The sequence below is a fragment of the Tursiops truncatus genome, chromosome 4 (assembly GCF_011762595.2).
Source record: "Tursiops truncatus isolate mTurTru1 chromosome 4, mTurTru1.mat.Y, whole genome shotgun sequence".
In the NCBI taxonomy this organism is placed as follows: Eukaryota; Metazoa; Chordata; class Mammalia; order Artiodactyla; family Delphinidae; genus Tursiops; species Tursiops truncatus.
Genome location: NC_047037.1, coordinates 76220224 through 76239706, shown reverse-complemented (window position 1 = coordinate 76239706; position 19483 = coordinate 76220224). Strand labels below are relative to the sequence as shown.

The window sequence follows — 19483 nt, the reverse complement described above, 5'->3', positions numbered from 1 at the left end:
TTAAAGAAGTCTACTATCCCACCCCACACCCAGCCCCCTGCACTGTTAAGCCTCTGATGCTGGTCCTCAGGGGGACATAACCTAGATATGCCCACAGTCATCTTGCCATACAGTAATCTGTCAGGACTCACTTTCCCTGACTACTCCCAGCTATTAACCTCCACTAACTGCCAGTTGATTGCTCTACTGATTTAAACGGCTTCAGGCATAAATTGCTCTGCAGAGGAATCCAATCAAATTCAGGCTCCTTAGAAGGAGCAGTTTCAGGTCAGTGTTTGACATTAACTCTGTCCCCAGGAAGCCTCCTTCCAGCTGTCTCTTATCCCAGTTTCTTGCTGCAAGCTCAATGGCCTGCAGTTTAGCCTGGATCTTTTTGAATCTACAAATCTCCCAAGTGCCTTTCACCACAATCTCCACTGTTTCTGAAAGTAGCCTTAGGTTTGAACTTCTCCAGCTCTACTGCAAATGAAGTCAGTGCCTTGAGGAAGAGATTAGGAGCTGTTTCATGACTTGCTTCTCACCCCTACCCCCAAGCAAAATCTCTGAACCAGGGCTCTCAAGATGAAGGTGTGGACAACAGCACACTCTTCTGAGTGACAACACATTTAGCAACTGAGTATTTTGTGGGGGATAGGTAGCAACCTGAGGTCTTCTCAGCTTGTCTCTCCTGACATGGATCTACCATCTTATAAGACAGGGAAAAGATGATCTGTTCTCTAGTATGCTCAGCAACTCTGTTACCAAGGTAGAGCCTCTGTTCCACAAGGGGCGACTGGACAGTAGCCCCCTACCTCTCCAACACATTTTCCCAAAACTTAGCCATAACAGCAGGCAGCTGGGGGCAGGATGAGAAATCCTCATCCTGCTTCTCCCAGAAAGAAAACCTTTGCTCCACATTTACTGTATACCCTAGGACCATTTCCAAAGCTCTAAATAGTTGTTTCTTAATAGTTTTCCTCAGTTGTACTAGGGAGCAGATCTGCAGGGCTCTTATGCTATCAGACTGGAAGTCAAAGAAACAGTTATTTTTAAGAAGATGACTTTGATGCAAGCCTGGTTTGAGAATCATTGATTTATACTGTGCTGTGTCACATCACCTATTTTACCTGAATCTCTTAAAAACAAACAAAAAACAACCCTACAGGGCAAGAATTATTATTCTCATAGGTAAGGATTCAGGAGGCTCACAGATAATTAAGGTTAAATGAGGTCATAAGGATGGGGCCCTAATCCAATAGGACTGGTGTCCTTATCAGAAGAAGAGACACCAGAGATCTCTATCTACACCCATTGCCCCCCACCGCCCCACCGCCATGTGCTCAGAGAAAAAGCCACGTGAGGAAACAGAAGGTGGTCACGTGCAGGTCAGGAAGAGAGGCCTCACTGGAAGCCAACCCTGCTGGAACCTTGATCTTGGACTTCAAGCCTCCAGAACCATGAGAAAATGAACTTCTGTTGTTTAAATCACCCAATCTGTGGTACTTTTTAATGGCAGCTCAAGCAGACTAATACATATACCCAGTGGTATTTTGTCAGATTGGACTGAAAGATTGGTGCAACGCAGATGAGAATTTGCAAATAATTCTGAAGGAATCATAACTAATGGTGCTGAGAAATGACACAGAGAAGAGTTGTATTCCTGAGGCAGGCAGCATTTTGGTTCTGAAATACCACAATATAGCATAACAGCAACAGTGTTGCAATGAAGTTTCAGGTTAAAGGTATAGTAGTATAGTAACAGGGCAAGACCTGGATAAAGTTTAACAAGACCAAAACCAATCAGACTTAAATAATTGGAAGCCTAGATTCAACATGGAGCTGGAAGGGCAAGCAGTTAAGGAAAGGCAATGTTGGGAACATAGTACACATATACAGAGAGAAGAAATGATAAAGCAAATGGAGCAAAAGGTAAAATGAACAATTGGGGAATGTGGATGAAAGGTAAACAGGAGGGCTTTGTACATTTCTTCTGTAAGCTTTGAATTATTTCAAAAAATTTTTTAAACTACAAAAACTCTAGAAGGAAAGAAATGGTCACACAAAAATTAATTATTCATTTGCTTTTTATTAAAGTGATGTAAGAAGCAAGTCCAGAGAAGATGTCTGGCCTTGAAGCCCGATTTTCAAATTTACTTCTTAGCACCAAGATGTAGGGAAGGTACTAAACTTCTGTGAATCTTGGTTTCTCTTATTTGCACTATGGAGATAATACCTTATATGGTAAAGAGAAATAACATATGAAAGCATACTTCCACTGTCTGGCCCATATATAGATCATACCTGATATTTGTGTAGTGACGAAATGGCTATAAATAGCTCTAAAGGTTCAAAAAAAGATCCTGTCTGACAAAACTGATCAGGGGTGGCTTCATAGAGAAGATGGTGTTTCAGCTAGGTTGTGAGGGATAGATAGGAATCATCAGTTGAGGCTAAAAGAGAAAGACCCACGAAACAATACAAAAGACCCACAAAACAGTACAAAAGACCCACGAAGTACAAAAAACAGTACAAAAGTACCCACGAAACAGTACAAAAGACCCACGAAGAGTACAAGATAAAGGCACAGACGTTAGAAAGAACAACTGATGAGAACAGTAGTAAGTCATGTTTGATTAGAGAAACTGTTCTTTAAAAGAGGTAGGTAACAAGAGAAATGCAAAGGCCTCTTGGTTTTCTTTTTCTTTCTTGTTTGGTTAGATTTCAGTATCCAAGAAATCACAAATGACTCCAGCATTCTAATAATTTCTACCTACCATTCATACAGTGCACTTGTGCCTTTGAATTTCAAAACATTTCAACAAAAAAAGAAATCCAAACAGTATGGAAGGGTATAAAAAGAAAAATGAAAGTGTACTTCCCCCATTGTTTCTAAAGGTAACCACCATCAAGTTCTCTGTATATCCTTTCAAGAAGTGGTTATACAAGCACATACACACCCTTTTGGTTATTACTGTATACTGACAGAACAATTCTATACACAGTTCTGCACTTTGCTTCAACTTTTGACAACTTTCCATACTAACGCCTATAAAGCTTTATCATTTTTAACAATATAGTAATTAATTGTTGTAGCATAATAACTAGACCCTACACATAACTGACAATTAAGCTTGACTCCAATTTTCTGTCAAAAATAACGCTGTAACCAATACTTTTTCATGTATTTGTACATATTTTGCAATTGTATCCATGAATGAATTCTAAACAGTGGAACCTCAAGGTCAAAAATATGTTCACTTCTGATTCACTTTGTTATAAAGCGGAAACTAACACACCATTGTAAAGCAATTATACCCCAATAAAGATGTTAAAAAAAATATGTTCACTTAAAATTTTGATATTGTCAAAGTTCCCTCTAAAATATTGCATCAATGTACCAGTGAATATGAGTGTTAACAGTTCCCCATCACCATCACTAACCCACGACTGAATCAAAATTTTTGACATTTGACAATGTGATATGTGAAAAAAATGCTTCTCATGAACACTATTTTCATAATACTCTTAGTTATATGCTTCTTTCATTTTCACTCATAAGTTTTTCAGAGGCGTGGTAATGTGATGGCATCAGTCTGGTGCCTAATGGGATGTTTGCTGTGTATTCCTGTGTTTTAAAATTTTGTTTTTATTTCTAATGCAGTAATTTTGCAGATACACAGTAACATAAAGGTTTTTCAGGGTCCTCAATAAATGTAAAGTTCTGAGACCAAAAGAAAATGAGAACCCTTGGTCCAGATAATCCTTTCAGTCTTAAGAGGGGGGAAAAAGAAAACCTTTGATATTCAGATAGCATTCAATTCACAGATTAAGCAAACATCTTTACAATACTCTATCTTCTTGGTCAGAAATTAAACATGTATTTCCATTTATCTCTTTTGTTACAATGATAAATGTGATGCTTCCTTCCATTATATTCTAACTGGCTACTGTTTTTTTATAGGAAAATTATTCATTACTATATGCTAATTTTTTAAAGCCAGCCACTGAATTAAATCAGCTACTGAATTCTGTTTCTGATACTTTAGCTGACACTCTATAGTGGGGATTTTTCAAAGGGTCATGTTTACTGGGGTATAATTTACATAGAGTAAAATTTGCCATTTAAGTACATATCACAACAATTAAGATAGACATTTTCCTCACTACAAAAAATTCTGTCAGGTCCCTTTCTAGTAAATCCACTTGCCCCAATCCCAGGCAATCGGTCCCTATAATTTTGCATTCTCCAGAATGTCAAACAAATGGAGCCATACAACAGGTAGCTTTCTGTGTGTGGCTTCTTTTACTCAGTATTAACTAATTTGAGAGTCCTCCATACTGTTGCATTTATCAGTAATTGATTCCTTTCATTGCTGAATTGTATTCCATTGTATTCCACAATTTGTTTATCTATTTACCAGATGATGGACATCTAGTTTGCAGTTTTGGGTGATTATGAATAAGCTACTATAAACATTCACATATGGCATTTGTTTAGATAAATGATTTCATTTTTCTTGGGTAAAAACCTAAGAGTGAAACTGCTGGGTCATAGAGTAAGTACATGTTTAACTTTACAAGAAATTGTCCAACTGTTTTCCAAAGTGGCTGTAACATCACGCATTCCTATCACCAATTTATTATAGCTCCAGTCGTGTCATAGTATTGAGATATATATATATTTTTAAATCACATCTAAGTACCACCCATCCATATCTATTTTTTTGAAGTTTTAAAAACCTGAAATGTGTGTTGAATTAGATCAAATGCCTTTTGGCAGTTATTAAAATGGTCACTGTTTATCCCCGTTGACATATTAAATATGGTGATATATTAATACACTTTTTTTTTTTTTTTCCCAGCATGCGGGCCTCTCACTGTTGTGGCCTCTCCTGTTGTGGAGCACAGGCTCCGGACACGCAGGCTCAGGACACGCAGGCTCAGTGGCCATGGCTCATGGGCCCAGCCGCTCCACGGCATGTGGGATCTTCCAGACCCGGGGCACGAACCTGTGTCCCCTGCATCGGCAGGCGGACTCTCAACCACTGTGCCACCAGGGAAGCCCCAATACACTTCTTAATAGTCAATGATTTTTGACTCTTGGAATAAACACACTTGGTCACAGTGTATCATTCTTTTTAATTCTGTTAGTTATCTTTTTTTTACACTAATTTAAATTTTATTTAACATACATTAAAATTGACTTGTTTTGTATACAGTTCTATAAATTTAACACATGTATAAATTTGTTCAGCCATCACCATAACCAAGATACAACTGTTCCATCACCTCAGAAAACTCCCTTGTGATATAATTTTGTAGTCACACTCTCCCCAACCTCTAACTCCCAGCAACCATGGATCTTTTTTCCATCACTACAGCTTTGTCTTTTTGAGATCATCATACTAATGGAATCATACAGTATATAACTTTTTGAGACTGACTTCTTTCCCTTAGAAAAATGCCAAGTTGTCTCATGTTAATAATCTATTCCCTTTTATTGCAAAATAGTTTTCTATCGTAGAGATGGACCTCAGTTTGTTGATCACATTAGGTTACTCCCTTTTTTAGGAGATCATAAGTAGAGAAGATATAAACATTGATGTCCAGGTTGCTGTATGAAGATGAATTATCATAGCCTAAGCAGGAGTGGCATGCCTGAGCCATATGGCAAATATATGTTTTAAACTGATTTTTTTAAAAAACCTGCCAAATTGTTTTCAGATTGTCTATACTCTTTTGCATTTCTACCAGTAATGCATGGTTTCCAGTCTCTCTGCATCCTCAGCAGCATTTGATATTTTTATTTTAGCCGTTCTAACAGCTTGTATAATGGTATCTTGCGGCTTTAATTTCCATTTCGCTGATGGCTAATGATGATGAACATCATTTTATGTGCTTATTTGTCACCCATATATTTTCTTTGGTTAAACATTTGTTCAATCCTTTTGCCTACTTTTTTTTTTTTGCGGTACGCGGGCCTCTCACTGTTTGTGGCCTCTCCCGTTGCGGAGCACAGGCTCCTGATGCGCAGGCTCAGCGGCCATGGCTCATGGCCAATATAATTGGACTCTCAACCACTCTCAACCACTGCGCCACCAGGGAAGTCCTTGCCTACTTTTTGATTGTTTTCTTATTGGTGAGTTTTGAGAGCTCTTATATATTCTGAATATAAGTACATTGTGAGATAAGTGATTTTTAAATATTCTTGCAGCCTATAGCTTTCCTCGTCATTCTCTTCATAATATCTTTCACAAATTAAATATTTTAACTTTGATAAAGTCCAATTTATTATTTTTATTTATCTTTTATGCTTTGGGTGTCACATCTGCAAACTCTTTTCTATCTCAGGTCATCAATATTTTCTCCTACATCTTCCTCTAAAAGTTTTACGGCCTTAACGTTTTATATGTACATCTACGATCTATTTTGAATTAATTTTTGTTTAAGGTGTGAGGTTTGGGTCAAGTTTCAGTCTTTTGCATATGGATGTTCAGGTGTATCAACACCATTTTTGTTGTGTTTTTCCCAGCTTTATTCAAATACAATGGACAAATAAAAACTGTACATATTTAAGGTATATAATGTGATGATTTGATATACGTATACATTGTGAAATGATTACCATAATCAAGCTATTTAAATTATCTATGACATCACATAGTCTTCTCTTTTTTGTGGTGTGAACACTTAAAATATATTCTCTTAGAAAACTTCAAATATATAATACGGTATTATTTGCTATAGTCTCCACGATGCACATTAGACCCCCAGAACTTACTCATTTTATAACTGAAAGTATGTACCTTTTCACATCTCAGTTTTCCTACCCCCTCAGTCTCTGGCAACCACCATTCTACTCTTTGCTTCTGTGAGTTCAACTCTTTTATGTTCCACATATAAATGAGATCATACAGTATTTTTCTCTGTCTGATTTATCACCTACCATAATGACCTTAAGGTCTATTTATACTGTTAAAAAGGCAGGATTTTCATATTTCTATGGCTGAATAATATTCCATTTTACATTTATGCCACATTTTCTTTACCCTTCCATCCATCTATAGACACTTAGATTATTTCCTTGTCTTTGTTTTATCGCGAATAATGTTGCAATGACATGGGAGTGCAACTCTCTCTACGAGATAACTGATTTCCTTTGGATATATAGCCAAAAGTGGAAGAGCTGTATCATACAGCAGTTCTAATTTTAATTATGTGACAAAAGTTCATACTGTTTTCCACAGTAAACTGCACTAATTAACATTCCCACCAACAGTACACAAGAGATCCCTTTTCTTCATATCTTTGTCAGCATTTATTATCTTCTGTCTTTTTGATAAAAGACCTGTGGGCTTCTCAGATATGGCCTTTATTATGTTAACATACATTCCTACTACACCTAATTTGATGAGAGTTTTTATCATGAAAGGATGTTGAATTTTTGTCAGATGCTTTTTCTGCATCTATTGAGATGCTCATGACATTTATCCTTCGTTCTGTTCATGTAGTGTATCATATTTATTGACTTGAATATGTTGAGCCATCCTTGTACCCCAAGGATAAATCCCATTTGCCTCATTGCGTATGACTCTTTTTTTTTTCCAACATCTTTATTGGAATATAATTGCTTTACAATGGTGTGTTAGCTTCTACTTTATAACAAAGTGAATCAGCTATACATATACATATATCCCTGTATCTCTTCCCTCTTGCATCTCCTTCTCTCCCACTCTCCCTATCCCAACCCTCTAGGTGGTCACAAAACACCGAGCTGATCTCCCTGTGCTATGCGGCTGCTTCCCACTAGCTATCTATTTTACATTTGGTAATGTATGTATGTCCATGCCACTCTCTCACTTTGTCCCAACTTATTCTTCCCCCTCCCAGTATCCTCAAGTCCATTCTCTAGTAGGTCTGTATCTTTATTCCTGTCCTGCCCCTAGGTTCTTCATGACCATTTTTTTTTTTTTAAGATTCCATATATATGTGTTAGCATACGGTATTTGTTTTTCTCTTTTTTTTTTTTTTTTTGCAGTACGCGGGCCTCTCACTGTTGTGGCGTCTCCCATTGCGGAGCACAGGCTCCGGACGCGCAGGCTCAGCAGCCATGGCTCATGGGCCCAGCCACTCCGCAGCATGTGGGATCGTCCCGGACTGGAGCACGAACCCGTGTCCCCTGCATCGGCAGGCGGACTCTCAACCACTGCACCACCAGGGAAGCCCCTGTTTTTCTCTTTCTGACTTACTTCACTCTGTATGACAGACTCTAGGTCCATCCACCTCACTACAAATAACTCAATTTCCTTTTTTTATGGCTGAGTAATATTCCATTGTATATATGTGCCACATCTTCTTTATCCATTCATCTGTCGATGGACACTTAGGCTGCTTCCAAGTCCTAGCTATTGTAAATATAGCTGCAATGAACACTGTGGTACATGACTCTTTTTGAATTATGGTTTTCTCAGCATATATGCCTAGTAGTGGGATTGTTGGGTCGTATGGTAGTTCTATTTTTAGTTTTTTAAGGAACCTCCATACTGTTCTCCATAGTGGCTGTATCAATTTACATTCCCACCAACAGTGCAAGAGGGGTTCCTTTTCTCCACACCCTCTCCACACCATTTGTTTGTAGATTTTTTGATGATGGCCATTCTGACTGGTGTGAGGTGATATATCACTGTAGAGATTTTTGCATATGTGTTCCTCAAGGATAATGGCCTGTATTTTTTTTCTTATGTTGTCCTTATCTGGCTTTACTTTTTTTAATAGTCATAGTGTATCATTCTTTTTAATTCTGTTAGTTTTCTTAAAAATTTCTAAATCAGTATCCACACATAAGATTGATTATTTAATAAAATACCCTCCTCTTTGGGGGTAGGGGTGGGTATTGTATTTGTCAAATGATTCCAATTTTATGACATTCTAGAAGAGGCAAAACTATGGAGAGTTAAAAGATCAGCGGTTGCCAGGGGTTTAAGGGATGAATAGCAGAGCACAGAGGATTTTGGAGGCAGTGAAACTATTCTGTTGGACTATAATGGCCGATACATGTCAGTATACATTTGTCAAAACCCACAGAATGAATGTACAACTCCAAGAATGAACCCAAATGTAAACTATGGGCTTTGGGTGATAATGATGTGTCAGTGTTGGTTGGATTATAACAAATGTACCACTCTGGTGGAAATGTCAATGGTGGGGGCACTGGGTGTACAGGCGTAGGGAGTAGATGGGAATTCAGTAGTTTCCACTCAATTTTACTGTGAACCTAAAATTGCTCAAACAAATAAAGTCAATATTTTTTTTAAAAAATCAACGATTTCTTCTCTGATATTCATAAATGAGACTGGGTTCCCCTCTTAGCAGGGGAAAGAGATTATGTTTGCCAAGTGGGAGAGCTTTTTGAAAAACAAGACGCCTCAACTGTCCTTCCGAAGAGTTTGATTAATAGGTCTGAGGCAAACACGAGGTCTCTAGTGTTGTTTTTTCTTTTAAAGACTCCCAAGTGAATTCTGATATGCATCTGCATGCAACTCAAAATCACTATAGCAGAGCAAAAGTTTTATTGGAAAATAATGCAAAATACAGCTGAAATGTAGGCTTCAGTTGGATTGAAGAGAGCTTAGATAACAAATGAAATAAAATCTATAGAGGTTTATGATTTAAAAAAAACATGTAATAGTATTGAGAAAATTATATTTATCCTAAGCAAATATTTTTAGGATATTATCACCTAAGTGATTAATTGAAAAACTTAAGTTATTGTCAATAACTTTTCACTCTCTCAGGAAGCAGAAGCCTTTAAAATTAAAGCCATTATGCCCCATTTTCCTCTTGTTTTCTAGGGAAATAAAGCCAAAAAAGCAATAAAGTTAAAAACAAGATGCAAAACTGGTGGTAAAATAGAAGTGTACTCTACTCTTCCAAAATGAAATCTCCCAATTTCCCCTTCATGTCTATTTAGTTAAAATTATCAAATTTTGCTTATTATTCCATCCAGAGTGATTTTATCTATTCCTATCTATTCACACTGCTACCAGTCTGATCCAGGTCCCTGTCATCCTACAGCTAGATAACTGCAACAGCTCTAACCACCCTTCCTTAACCTCAGTCTCTTTGCTCTTCAATTCATCCTTTGCACAGCTCTCAGATTTATCTCAACACCTTTTTCACTATATAACTTCAATGCCTAAGGACCTAAAATGAGTTTTTAGCACTACTTAGATCAAATCTGAACTTCTTTGTCCTACAAGTTCCCTTGGCTTTGATACTCTTTTCATTTTTCATCAATCTATTCCCAAAACACACTGAGTGTAGATCTTTTTATGTTTTTATTATATTCAAGTATATATATTGGTATATATATTCAGTGTGCTGAGTCAATCCAAGCAGTCAGTAAGCCCCTAACCATTGTGAATATTTAACATTCACAGTATTCTTTGTTCAACACTATAAAATGTTAGTATACTTATTAATTCCATCATATAAAGTGAGTATAATTCTATTAGAAAACATGATGTGTATTTAATACTAAAAAACCAAAGACCACAAGAAAGTATGACTACAAAAAAAGCAAGTTACAGGTTTATAAATTTAAGCATAAATGAATTTTAAGTATAAAAAATTTTCAGTTCAGTTGCGAATGTTTTTTGAACCTATGTTTTCATTAGAGAATGGAGAGGTGTGAGCCTGCACCCCAGAGTACATGCTCTCCCATTTGTAAATATTAATTACTCATCTGTTGTTAACTTCTAGTCAAGTAGCAGTGGGTCCCTTTAAAATATTTTAATAAAAATTAGGAAAGAAAAATGACATTTAAAATATCCTACCCATTTCTTCCCAGTAAAATTATTAGAGTACCTTTATTTTAGTGACAACATTCTTGCGTTCAATGGAGGCAAGGTTTGAAAAACCCTGCAATAAGCCTCCTCTGTGAGAAGTCAATGCTACAGATATGATTCGTAGGTGCTCACCTCTGATTACATCTCATAGCGCTAACTCCATTAACCTAATAGAAATCCCTACTTTCTTTCATGCCCCAGCTTCAGACCTTCTTCAACTGAGATGTTTACTAAAAACCTTTGACCCTGAATTCTGACCTCACTTCCAGTATCTACAGGTTCCCAACATGCAAGGTTCCCCAGAGACATTCTCAATATCCAAACATTTAAAGGAAAATATTTACCAAAGATTTGGGGAATTCACACCCCAAGATTCAGTAATTCCACTTTCGGAATGTACACAAAGGCCATAAAATCAGCAGTATGTAGAAGAATATTCACAGCAGCATGACTTACAATGAAAAACTGTAAACCTAAAAATTCCAAAACGAGGGCTTGGCTATGGGACATAATCATAACATACTGCGAATTAAGAAAAACAGAACATTAACACATGACAAATCGGGGTGGTAGGAACAAAACCCCAATTTATACTATTCTCTATACTTTTTAAAACATTTTATAACTTAGAATACAAAAATCTTAAGTGGAAATTAATATTCTTCTTTCTCTTCCAAATTTTCTACAGTAAGCAATATACTACTTACACAATAAGAAAAACTTTCAAAAAGTAAAGCTGGAAGCATATATTATATTTACTACAATGAGGCTTCCCAGCCTAACTAAAACATTAAATTTCTTTACTTTTGGCTAGAATTTTATCAACTCAACATGCTGTTATTTCATCAAAGTTCTAATTGAATACTTCAGGTCTTTATGAAAGGGAAAAACTACTTCCCCCTTAGAGCTGGATATTTTTAGAGAGAAATCTTTCCCCAAAAATGGCATAATGGACTCCTTCATGGGGGGGGGGGGGGGGAAGCGCAAACTTGCCTTTATCCAATTCATATCCATTACTGAATCTAATATATCTATTACATGTACACTTATAAGGGTTTTAATGTTTTAAATTAAGATTTAGCACCTACAGGATGTATGTGCTTTCCTCCCAAAACATATTAACAACTCGAAGCTCAGAAATTTAATTTTAATCTTCAATACTAAACAAAGTACTGAGCGTACAACACTCAAATGCCATGGAAAGAATGAACAGGCCAGAAATAAAGAGTTCATGTAAAGAAATAAAATGATGGATTTGGTAGATTAATCCATACCAAAATTATCTTTTTAAAAAAAAGGATGAACTACAAAGATAGAACACAAAAGGAGAGAATCAGAGGTGACAGATGAGATGTCAAAAACTTTTTAGAAGCCTTAAAACAGATGGCCCTGGGACTTCCCTGGTGGTCCAGTGGTTAAGAATCCATCGTGCAATGCAGGGAACATGGGTTCGATCCCTGGTTGGGGAACTAAGATCCCACATGCCGCAGGGAAACTAAGCCCGCGTGCCACAACTACTGAGCCTGTGTGTTCTGGAGCCCGCTCGCAGCAAGGGAAGATCCCCGCATGCTGCAACGAAGATCCCATGTGCCGCAACTAAGACCTGACGTAGCCAAATAAATCAATTTTTTAAAAAGATGGTCTAATGATATTTTACTAGTGAAGTGGAGAACTCTGAAGCCTAAGCACCTGTAAAGAAGCTGATTCACACTGCCCACAAGCAGGAAGCTTCACAGACAGGAGCCCCCGCCCCCCCACCCCAGGCATCTCTGAATGTAGAGTGAGGAACAGGACTAAAAACTAGCAGGTTAGCTGAAAGTCTACAAAACAGCCATCACATTCAGACTTCCTCCTCCATTGTGCACAGCCAGGCAACAGTCCATCCCCAAGCCCCTATGGATGTTGAGAGCATTACTCTGAAGAAACTAAACTAGAGAGACTCTAAAATGAGGGACTCCAGTGTAGGTGATGTGCTATACAAAAGATAAGATTACATGAACACAATTAACAGTGAGAACGCCAGCTTCTTTTCTAAGACAAGTTCTCAGAATTTGGCATCCAGGTGTGTATCCTCCAGGCAAGACTGGAGGCTCTCTTTTACTTTTTTTTTTTTTAATTTTATTGAAGTATAGTTGATTTACAATGTTGTGTTAGTTGGAGGCTCTCTTTCTCAAGGAAATTGACAAGCCCAAGAGAAAAGAACTATGAGAGTCCCCTCCCCCTATAAATGGCCACAGCTACCCTGTCCACCCTTTAACAAGCCACACCTATAGTTTCCAATTCAGTTTTTAGCACTTCACTCTTAAATAGGAATGGACAACCGTAAGTTTACCAGACATCCATGAGAACCTCTACAGAGAAAGACTGCAATGGAAACAAAGGAACTTCGAAGAAACAGAGCAATGAGGGGTACAAAACTTTAAAAAAAAAAAAAATCATTAATACTGTCCTCAAGAAGACTATAGTGTCTATAAAATAATATAAAGATACCATAAGAATGAGCTCTAAGAAATTAAAATATGGATAGGAATTAACAATTCAATAGAAGGGCTGTAAGATAACATTAAAGAAATCTCTCAGGAAACAGAACAAAAAGACTAAGTGATGGAAAACAGGAAGGAAAAGAAAATTAAAAGAACCACCTAAGAATTCTAAGACCCAAATAATACAAATTCCAAGACAGACAAAAAATCAAATGAGAAAGAGATTATCAAAGAAACAATGCATCAAATTTAGAGTATTCATTCAATGAAAGACACCATGGACAAAACTAACAGAAAGATGACAGGCCTATAAAAGATATTTTCCAATCCTAAAACCAACAGACCTCCACAAGGAACTCCTGCAAATCAAAAAAAAAAAAGACAGGAGTTCCCTGGTGGCCTAGTGGTTAGAATTCTGGGCTTTCACTGTTGTGGCCTGGGTTCAATCCCTGGGCCGGGGAACTGAGATCCTGCAAGCTGCGCAGCACAGCACGGCCAAAACAAACAAACAAACAAAAAAGACAGGGCGCGGAAAGGAAAGATAGACAAAGTACAAAACAGACAATTAACAAAAGGGAAAACCTGAATGGATACAAGAGATGCTCGAATTCATTAATTATCAGAGAATGTAAATTAAAACAATGAGATACCACTTTATACCCGACTAGCAAAAATTAAGAAGTTGGATAAAACCAAGTACTGTCAAAGATGTGGGCAAACAAGAAAACTCCTCACTGCTAGCAGGCACATAAACTAGTTCTCCTATTCTATGACCCAGGAATCCCACTCCTGGGCATACATCCCAAAGAACTTCTCACACAGGTCCACAAGGATGTACAAGTAACAGTATATTTACCACAGTGCACTTGTGATGCCAGAGAGGCAACTCAGGTGTCAGTGATTAGGGAATAAAAAGTAAAATGTGGTAGATGCACATTATGGAATTCTACATTATACACAACTATATGTACACACAACGAAACAGAAAGGTCTCCAAACAATGCTGAGTAAAAAGAGTAAGAAACAGAACAAGGTCTATAGCACAATATATAAACTAAATACACAAAACGCACTACATATTTCACAATGATTCACATACAATCAAGGAATGTATCAGCCACAATGCAGTGGGTGCCTACTAGAAAGGGTAATGGAAGTAGGGCTCAGAAATGAAAGAGAAAAATTTAAAGGACCTTGTATAGTTTGATGATAGTGTCAAGAACTGGGAAGCATAATTAACTCAAATTCTTTTTACCTAAGGCCCCAATAATAATAATAAATAATAAATAAATTTCCCAAAACTAAAGGACACAAATCCTCGGCTTGTAAGGGTCCATCAAGTGACCTTAAATGAAAACAAACAAACAAACAATCAAATCTAGGGACATTATGGAATTTCAGGGGTTAAAAATAATACCCTAAAAGCTTCTGGAGATTGGAGAAGACAGGGAAGGTCACATACAAATGAAGAATAAGAACACCTCTGGACTTCAACAGCAACATTAAAATGCAGAAAACAATGGAGCTATGACTTCCAAACTTTTTAAGCCTAGGTTTTTATACCCAGCCAGATTACTGATGAAATGTTAAGGTAGAATATAGATTTTTTTCAATCATGCAAGATCTCAGAAAGTTTTCGCTTCCCAGGTACCCTTTCTCTGTAAGTTAAGAAAATATGGGAAACAAGAGATCCAATACAGGAGAAGGGCAAAGAGAATTTTAAGGGCGACATAAAGAAAAGTTCCAGGATAACAGCTGTGAAGTATACCTAGAAAGTAACCAGTCCAGATTGCATTAAAAGAACAGAAGGTTCCAGGACAGCTATCTCACGGAAATGGAAGTGGGAAAAAAAGGTGTTACTCCTGGAAAAACAAAAATTGGTTAAGAGAAGAAATGATATCACAATATACTACATGGTTCAGCTATAAACATTTACATAGTTATAACTGAACGTTGACTTAATAAACACCTGTGATAACTATATTAAAAGGATGGGAGAGGCAGTGTGTAAATGTGGAGGAAAGTCAATAGATAATGTCTAAAACTGCTGTATCAAGAAATAGCAATAGAAGTTATTTATAAATATGAAAGAGGAAACAGCTAAAAGAAGGAAATTGGTGGCCTCTAAAGTGCAGAGGCTAGGACAGGACAGTTGTTTTCAGAGAATATTCTAATTTAAAAATTGTATTTTTTAATGGCAGTAAAGCAAGGAACTCCAATAGCCCTTCAGCTTTTAGTAAATCAGATCTTCACAATATCATTTCATGATGTTAAACAAACTGCATCTAGTTTGTTCTGCTGGAGACTGCACTGCAAACCAAGACAAAAATCAAGCTTTAATGATTGATGTGAACATAGTACAAATAGCCCTGTGATTGAATACCAGCTCCCTCACTTATTCTGTGAAGTAGGGCAAGTTACCTAACCATCCTGTACCTGTAGCCACCTTCTCAAAGTGGGTTTGCAAGGGTAATTAAGTGAAAACACCTGATGCAGTGCTTGAGCCATCAACAGATGTTAGTACCTTTTGCTTGTCTTTCTGCTCCCTAGCTAAAAACCCCCATTTTGACCCCAAGCTGCCTTGCTGGTCACAGAATACAGAGACTCATGGACAACTCAGCACATATCCCTCCTCATGCTGAAAAATCAATCATGATGAGTAAGCAGACTTATCTTTGTATATGAAGAGCAGCATTATTCTTGTTATGTGAAGGAGATTATCCCCATTATCCACATTTGGATTATTGCCTGCTTTCAAGAACTGTCCCAATTAGTCTACTACACTAGATCAGAACCATTTTGTCACTAAGGTCTGTCATGTAGGGTCGTTATCATCTTTAAAAACAAACAAACAAACAAAAAACTGTACGGGGGGCTTCCCTGGTGGCGCAGTGGTTGAGAGTCTGCCTGCCGATGCAGGGGGCACGGGTTCGTGCCCAGGTCTGGGAAGATCCCACATGCCGCGGAGCGGCTGGGCCCGTGAGCCATGGCCACTGAGCCTGCGCATCCGGAGCCTGTGCTCCGCAGCGGGAGAGGCCACAACAGTGAGAGGCCCGCGTACCGCAAAAAAAAAAAAACAAAAAAAACTGTACGTTCCACGAGTCTTCATCCCTGCTCTTTCACTGCAAGGACTTAAAATTTCCTAATGAAGGTCCTATCTGGTACCTCACTATCCTGGGGCCACCTCCTGCTCACTGCAACAAGAATAGAGGCAAGTCAGCCCCCAGTCAGCTAATTGAATTGTTTACCATTTCCAATGTTTTCTTCCATTATTATGGCTGAATTCAGAATACCTTGCAAAGTACAGAAACCTTAAAACAAAGAGATTAACAGGGAATTATCTTTATCATCACTATGTCAGTCACCTTTACTTGCATGGCCAAAAGTCTTAGTTGATTTTATACAAAGCATACATACTTCTAGAAACAATCTGACAAGACTTAAAAACACTAAATCATAAATCATCAAGACTTCATCATTAATTCAACAGGTAAACTCCTCAAGGCTTATGTTGTCTGATTCCATTTGAACTTCCTTTGCTACAGTTTCTGCTCAATTTTGACTGATAAAATGTCATGCAGTCAATATTTTTACTCATTATTTGTTAGTCTTCCCTGCAACACTATAAATTCCATGACACAAGAACAGTGTCTTCTAGAGGCAGGACAGGAATAAAGATGCAGACATAGAGAATGGACTTGAGGACCCGGGGAGGGGGAAGGGTAAGCTGGGATGAAGTGAGAGAGTGGCATGGACATATATACACTACCAAATGTAAAAACGATCGCTAGTGGGAAGCAGCTGCACAGCACAGGGAGATCAGCTCGGTGCTTTGTGACCACCTAGAGGGGTGGGATAGGGAGGGTGGGAGAGAGATGCAAGAGGGAGGAGATGTGGGGATATATGTATATGTATAGCTGATTCACTTTGTTATACAGCAGAAACTAACACACCATTGTAAAGCAATTATATTCCAATAAAGATGTTTAAAAAAAAAAGAACAGTGTCTTGATCATGTCTACATCCCCAGTCTCAAGGCCTATGAACACTCCAAGTATTCGCTGAATTAATGGACCAAATAAAGAAAATGCAACCAAGAAGTATGCAAGGAGAGGAGAAATAATTCCTAAATTAGCAGTGATTCTGGTTCTAAGGCTGGTTCTAACAAGAGCTGGAACACTTTAGGTAAGTTACCTAACTTCTCTGACCCTAGAAGCTTTAATCTGCAGAAAAGGAAAAAATAACATACTTCAGAGTTACTGTAAGCATTAACGTTTTACTGTACAAAAAGTATTTAGCACAATATCTGGAAAGGAGCTCAATAAATGTTAATTCCTTTACCTTTCCTCATGTTCTCCACCTTAAAATCCGGTATTACACATAAAAGTGCCTTCCAAGAATAAATTACTTCAGTAAAAGTACAATAGAGTTCATTCTCCATTTGCTTTGAAAAGTTAAAATTTCATCTCTTCAATCTTTAAAATGGAGGGGGACTAGCTTGTGAATTACTTTCAAAATATCACAAACACAAGAACAAGTTAAGAAAAAAACAATGTCAAGAATGAGCCTTGAAGCAACGTGCGGGGGGGGGGGGGCGGCGGCGGGGCGGGGAATCACTCATCTACTGCGAAGAAATAGGGGTTTTTAAGGCAGTGCTCACTAAACGAAAAAAGGCTTGAAAAAGGTAGAAACGTTATTTAATAGTATGTTTTAGAAAAAAATACTTCCCAACTGTTTATTCTAAATTTAAACCTTAAAAAATTAACTATTTTGACATCGTGAGCTTAAAAGTGGAACATTACATATACTTCCATTCAAACCTAAAACATTCCTTCATGACGACTTCCCAGACTCCAGTCATCCTTCAGTTTCATCCTCCCATTTTGAGCTTAATCGAATACCTCGCCGCTTCCCTTGCATCACCACTGACACACGCTGTGTGCAGACGAAGTTCTGTCATTCCTATAATTACCACACCCCTGTCAGACGCTTCAGGCCCATGTTGTTATGACATCTGTAAACTGCAGTCCTCCGTCTGTCTCCACCCGCACCGCGCCCGCCCCCCCCCCCCCCCACTTCCAAACCACCGGCTCCGGCTCGGGCTGTAACTTGTGAATTCCCGAGACGGTCCCCTCCGGCCTCGGTTAGGATTTTTACACGCCCCCCACCCCTTGCTCTTTCCTGCCTCAGTCGCCGCACTCCGTGCGGCCCACCCACGCCCCCAGCTCGCTCGCGCCGGGCCGCGGCGCTGGCTCCGCACTCCCTCCTCTCCGCCCCGCTGCCTCAGCGCCCCGCAGTCCCCGACGCTGCTTCCAGCTCCACTGCCGCGCCGCCCCGCCCTGCCTCGCCTCGCCTCCACCGGCGTTCCCGATGGCGAACCAATGCTCCCCACCCCCACCGTCCTCTCAGCGGGCCGCGCGGCCGTTGGGACTGCCTGGCCCGTGACGCACGGACGCGCAGCAAGCGCCCAGGCCCAGGAACCCGAGCTCGAGCACTGCCGGCGGCCCGCCCTCACCGCGGGGCCTCCCCCGCACACAACCGGATCCGCCGGAGTCCCCGGCGGGAGGGGGAGGGGCCGGGGGCCGCCGGGGCCCCGCACTCACCAAGCTCAAGGCAGCCGATCCCGGTGCCACTGCTGGGGTGAGCCTCTGGCTCGCTCGCTCGCCTGCCGTGCCTCTCCCGCACACAACCTCGAAGACCCAGCTCGCGCCTCGGCGGTGCTCACCAGGCCTCGCTCGCCGACACCGCCGCGCACCCAGCACAGCGAGACCCAGCTCAGCCGGCGTTCGCAGTACGCCTGCGCGCGGGGGCCGGCCCGCGCGCCTGCGCGCGCCTCTCCACCACTCTGCTGCAGAGGCTGCCGGGAGTTGTAGTCTTCCAACCGTCCTTCTCGCGAAGCGCCAGCGGTTAGCCGGGAACCAGTGGAGAGTCTGGCGTCGGGAAGGAGGTCTGGTTGACAAGGTTCGCAGTTAGTGGCGAAGGTTGGAGAGTCATTCTGGAGTGACAATGAAACAGTACTTCTTAGGCTGAATTGCAAAGTTTTGTCTACAAATTTGTCTTCGAAGCTCTTCCAGGGCGTATCGATCCTTGCTCACCTCTGTCTATAGCCTCTGACAGGCTTGTTACCTAATACACGTTTACTGAGTAAATAATGGAATGAATGAAGCCTGAGGG

General features: G+C 39.5%; 1 protein-coding gene across 1 annotated transcript in view; it reads right to left on the bottom strand.

Annotated features, from left to right (window-relative positions):
• Positions 1 to 19052, bottom strand: part of KPNA1 (karyopherin subunit alpha 1) — a 71650-nt gene extending 52598 nt beyond the window's left edge. The window contains exon 1 of the mRNA XM_019922367.3: positions 18913 to 19052. The gene's annotated coding sequence lies outside the window, so the exon portion shown is untranslated. The remainder of the gene's footprint in view (positions 1 to 18912) is intronic.
• Positions 19053 to 19483: the final 431 nt, after the last annotated feature.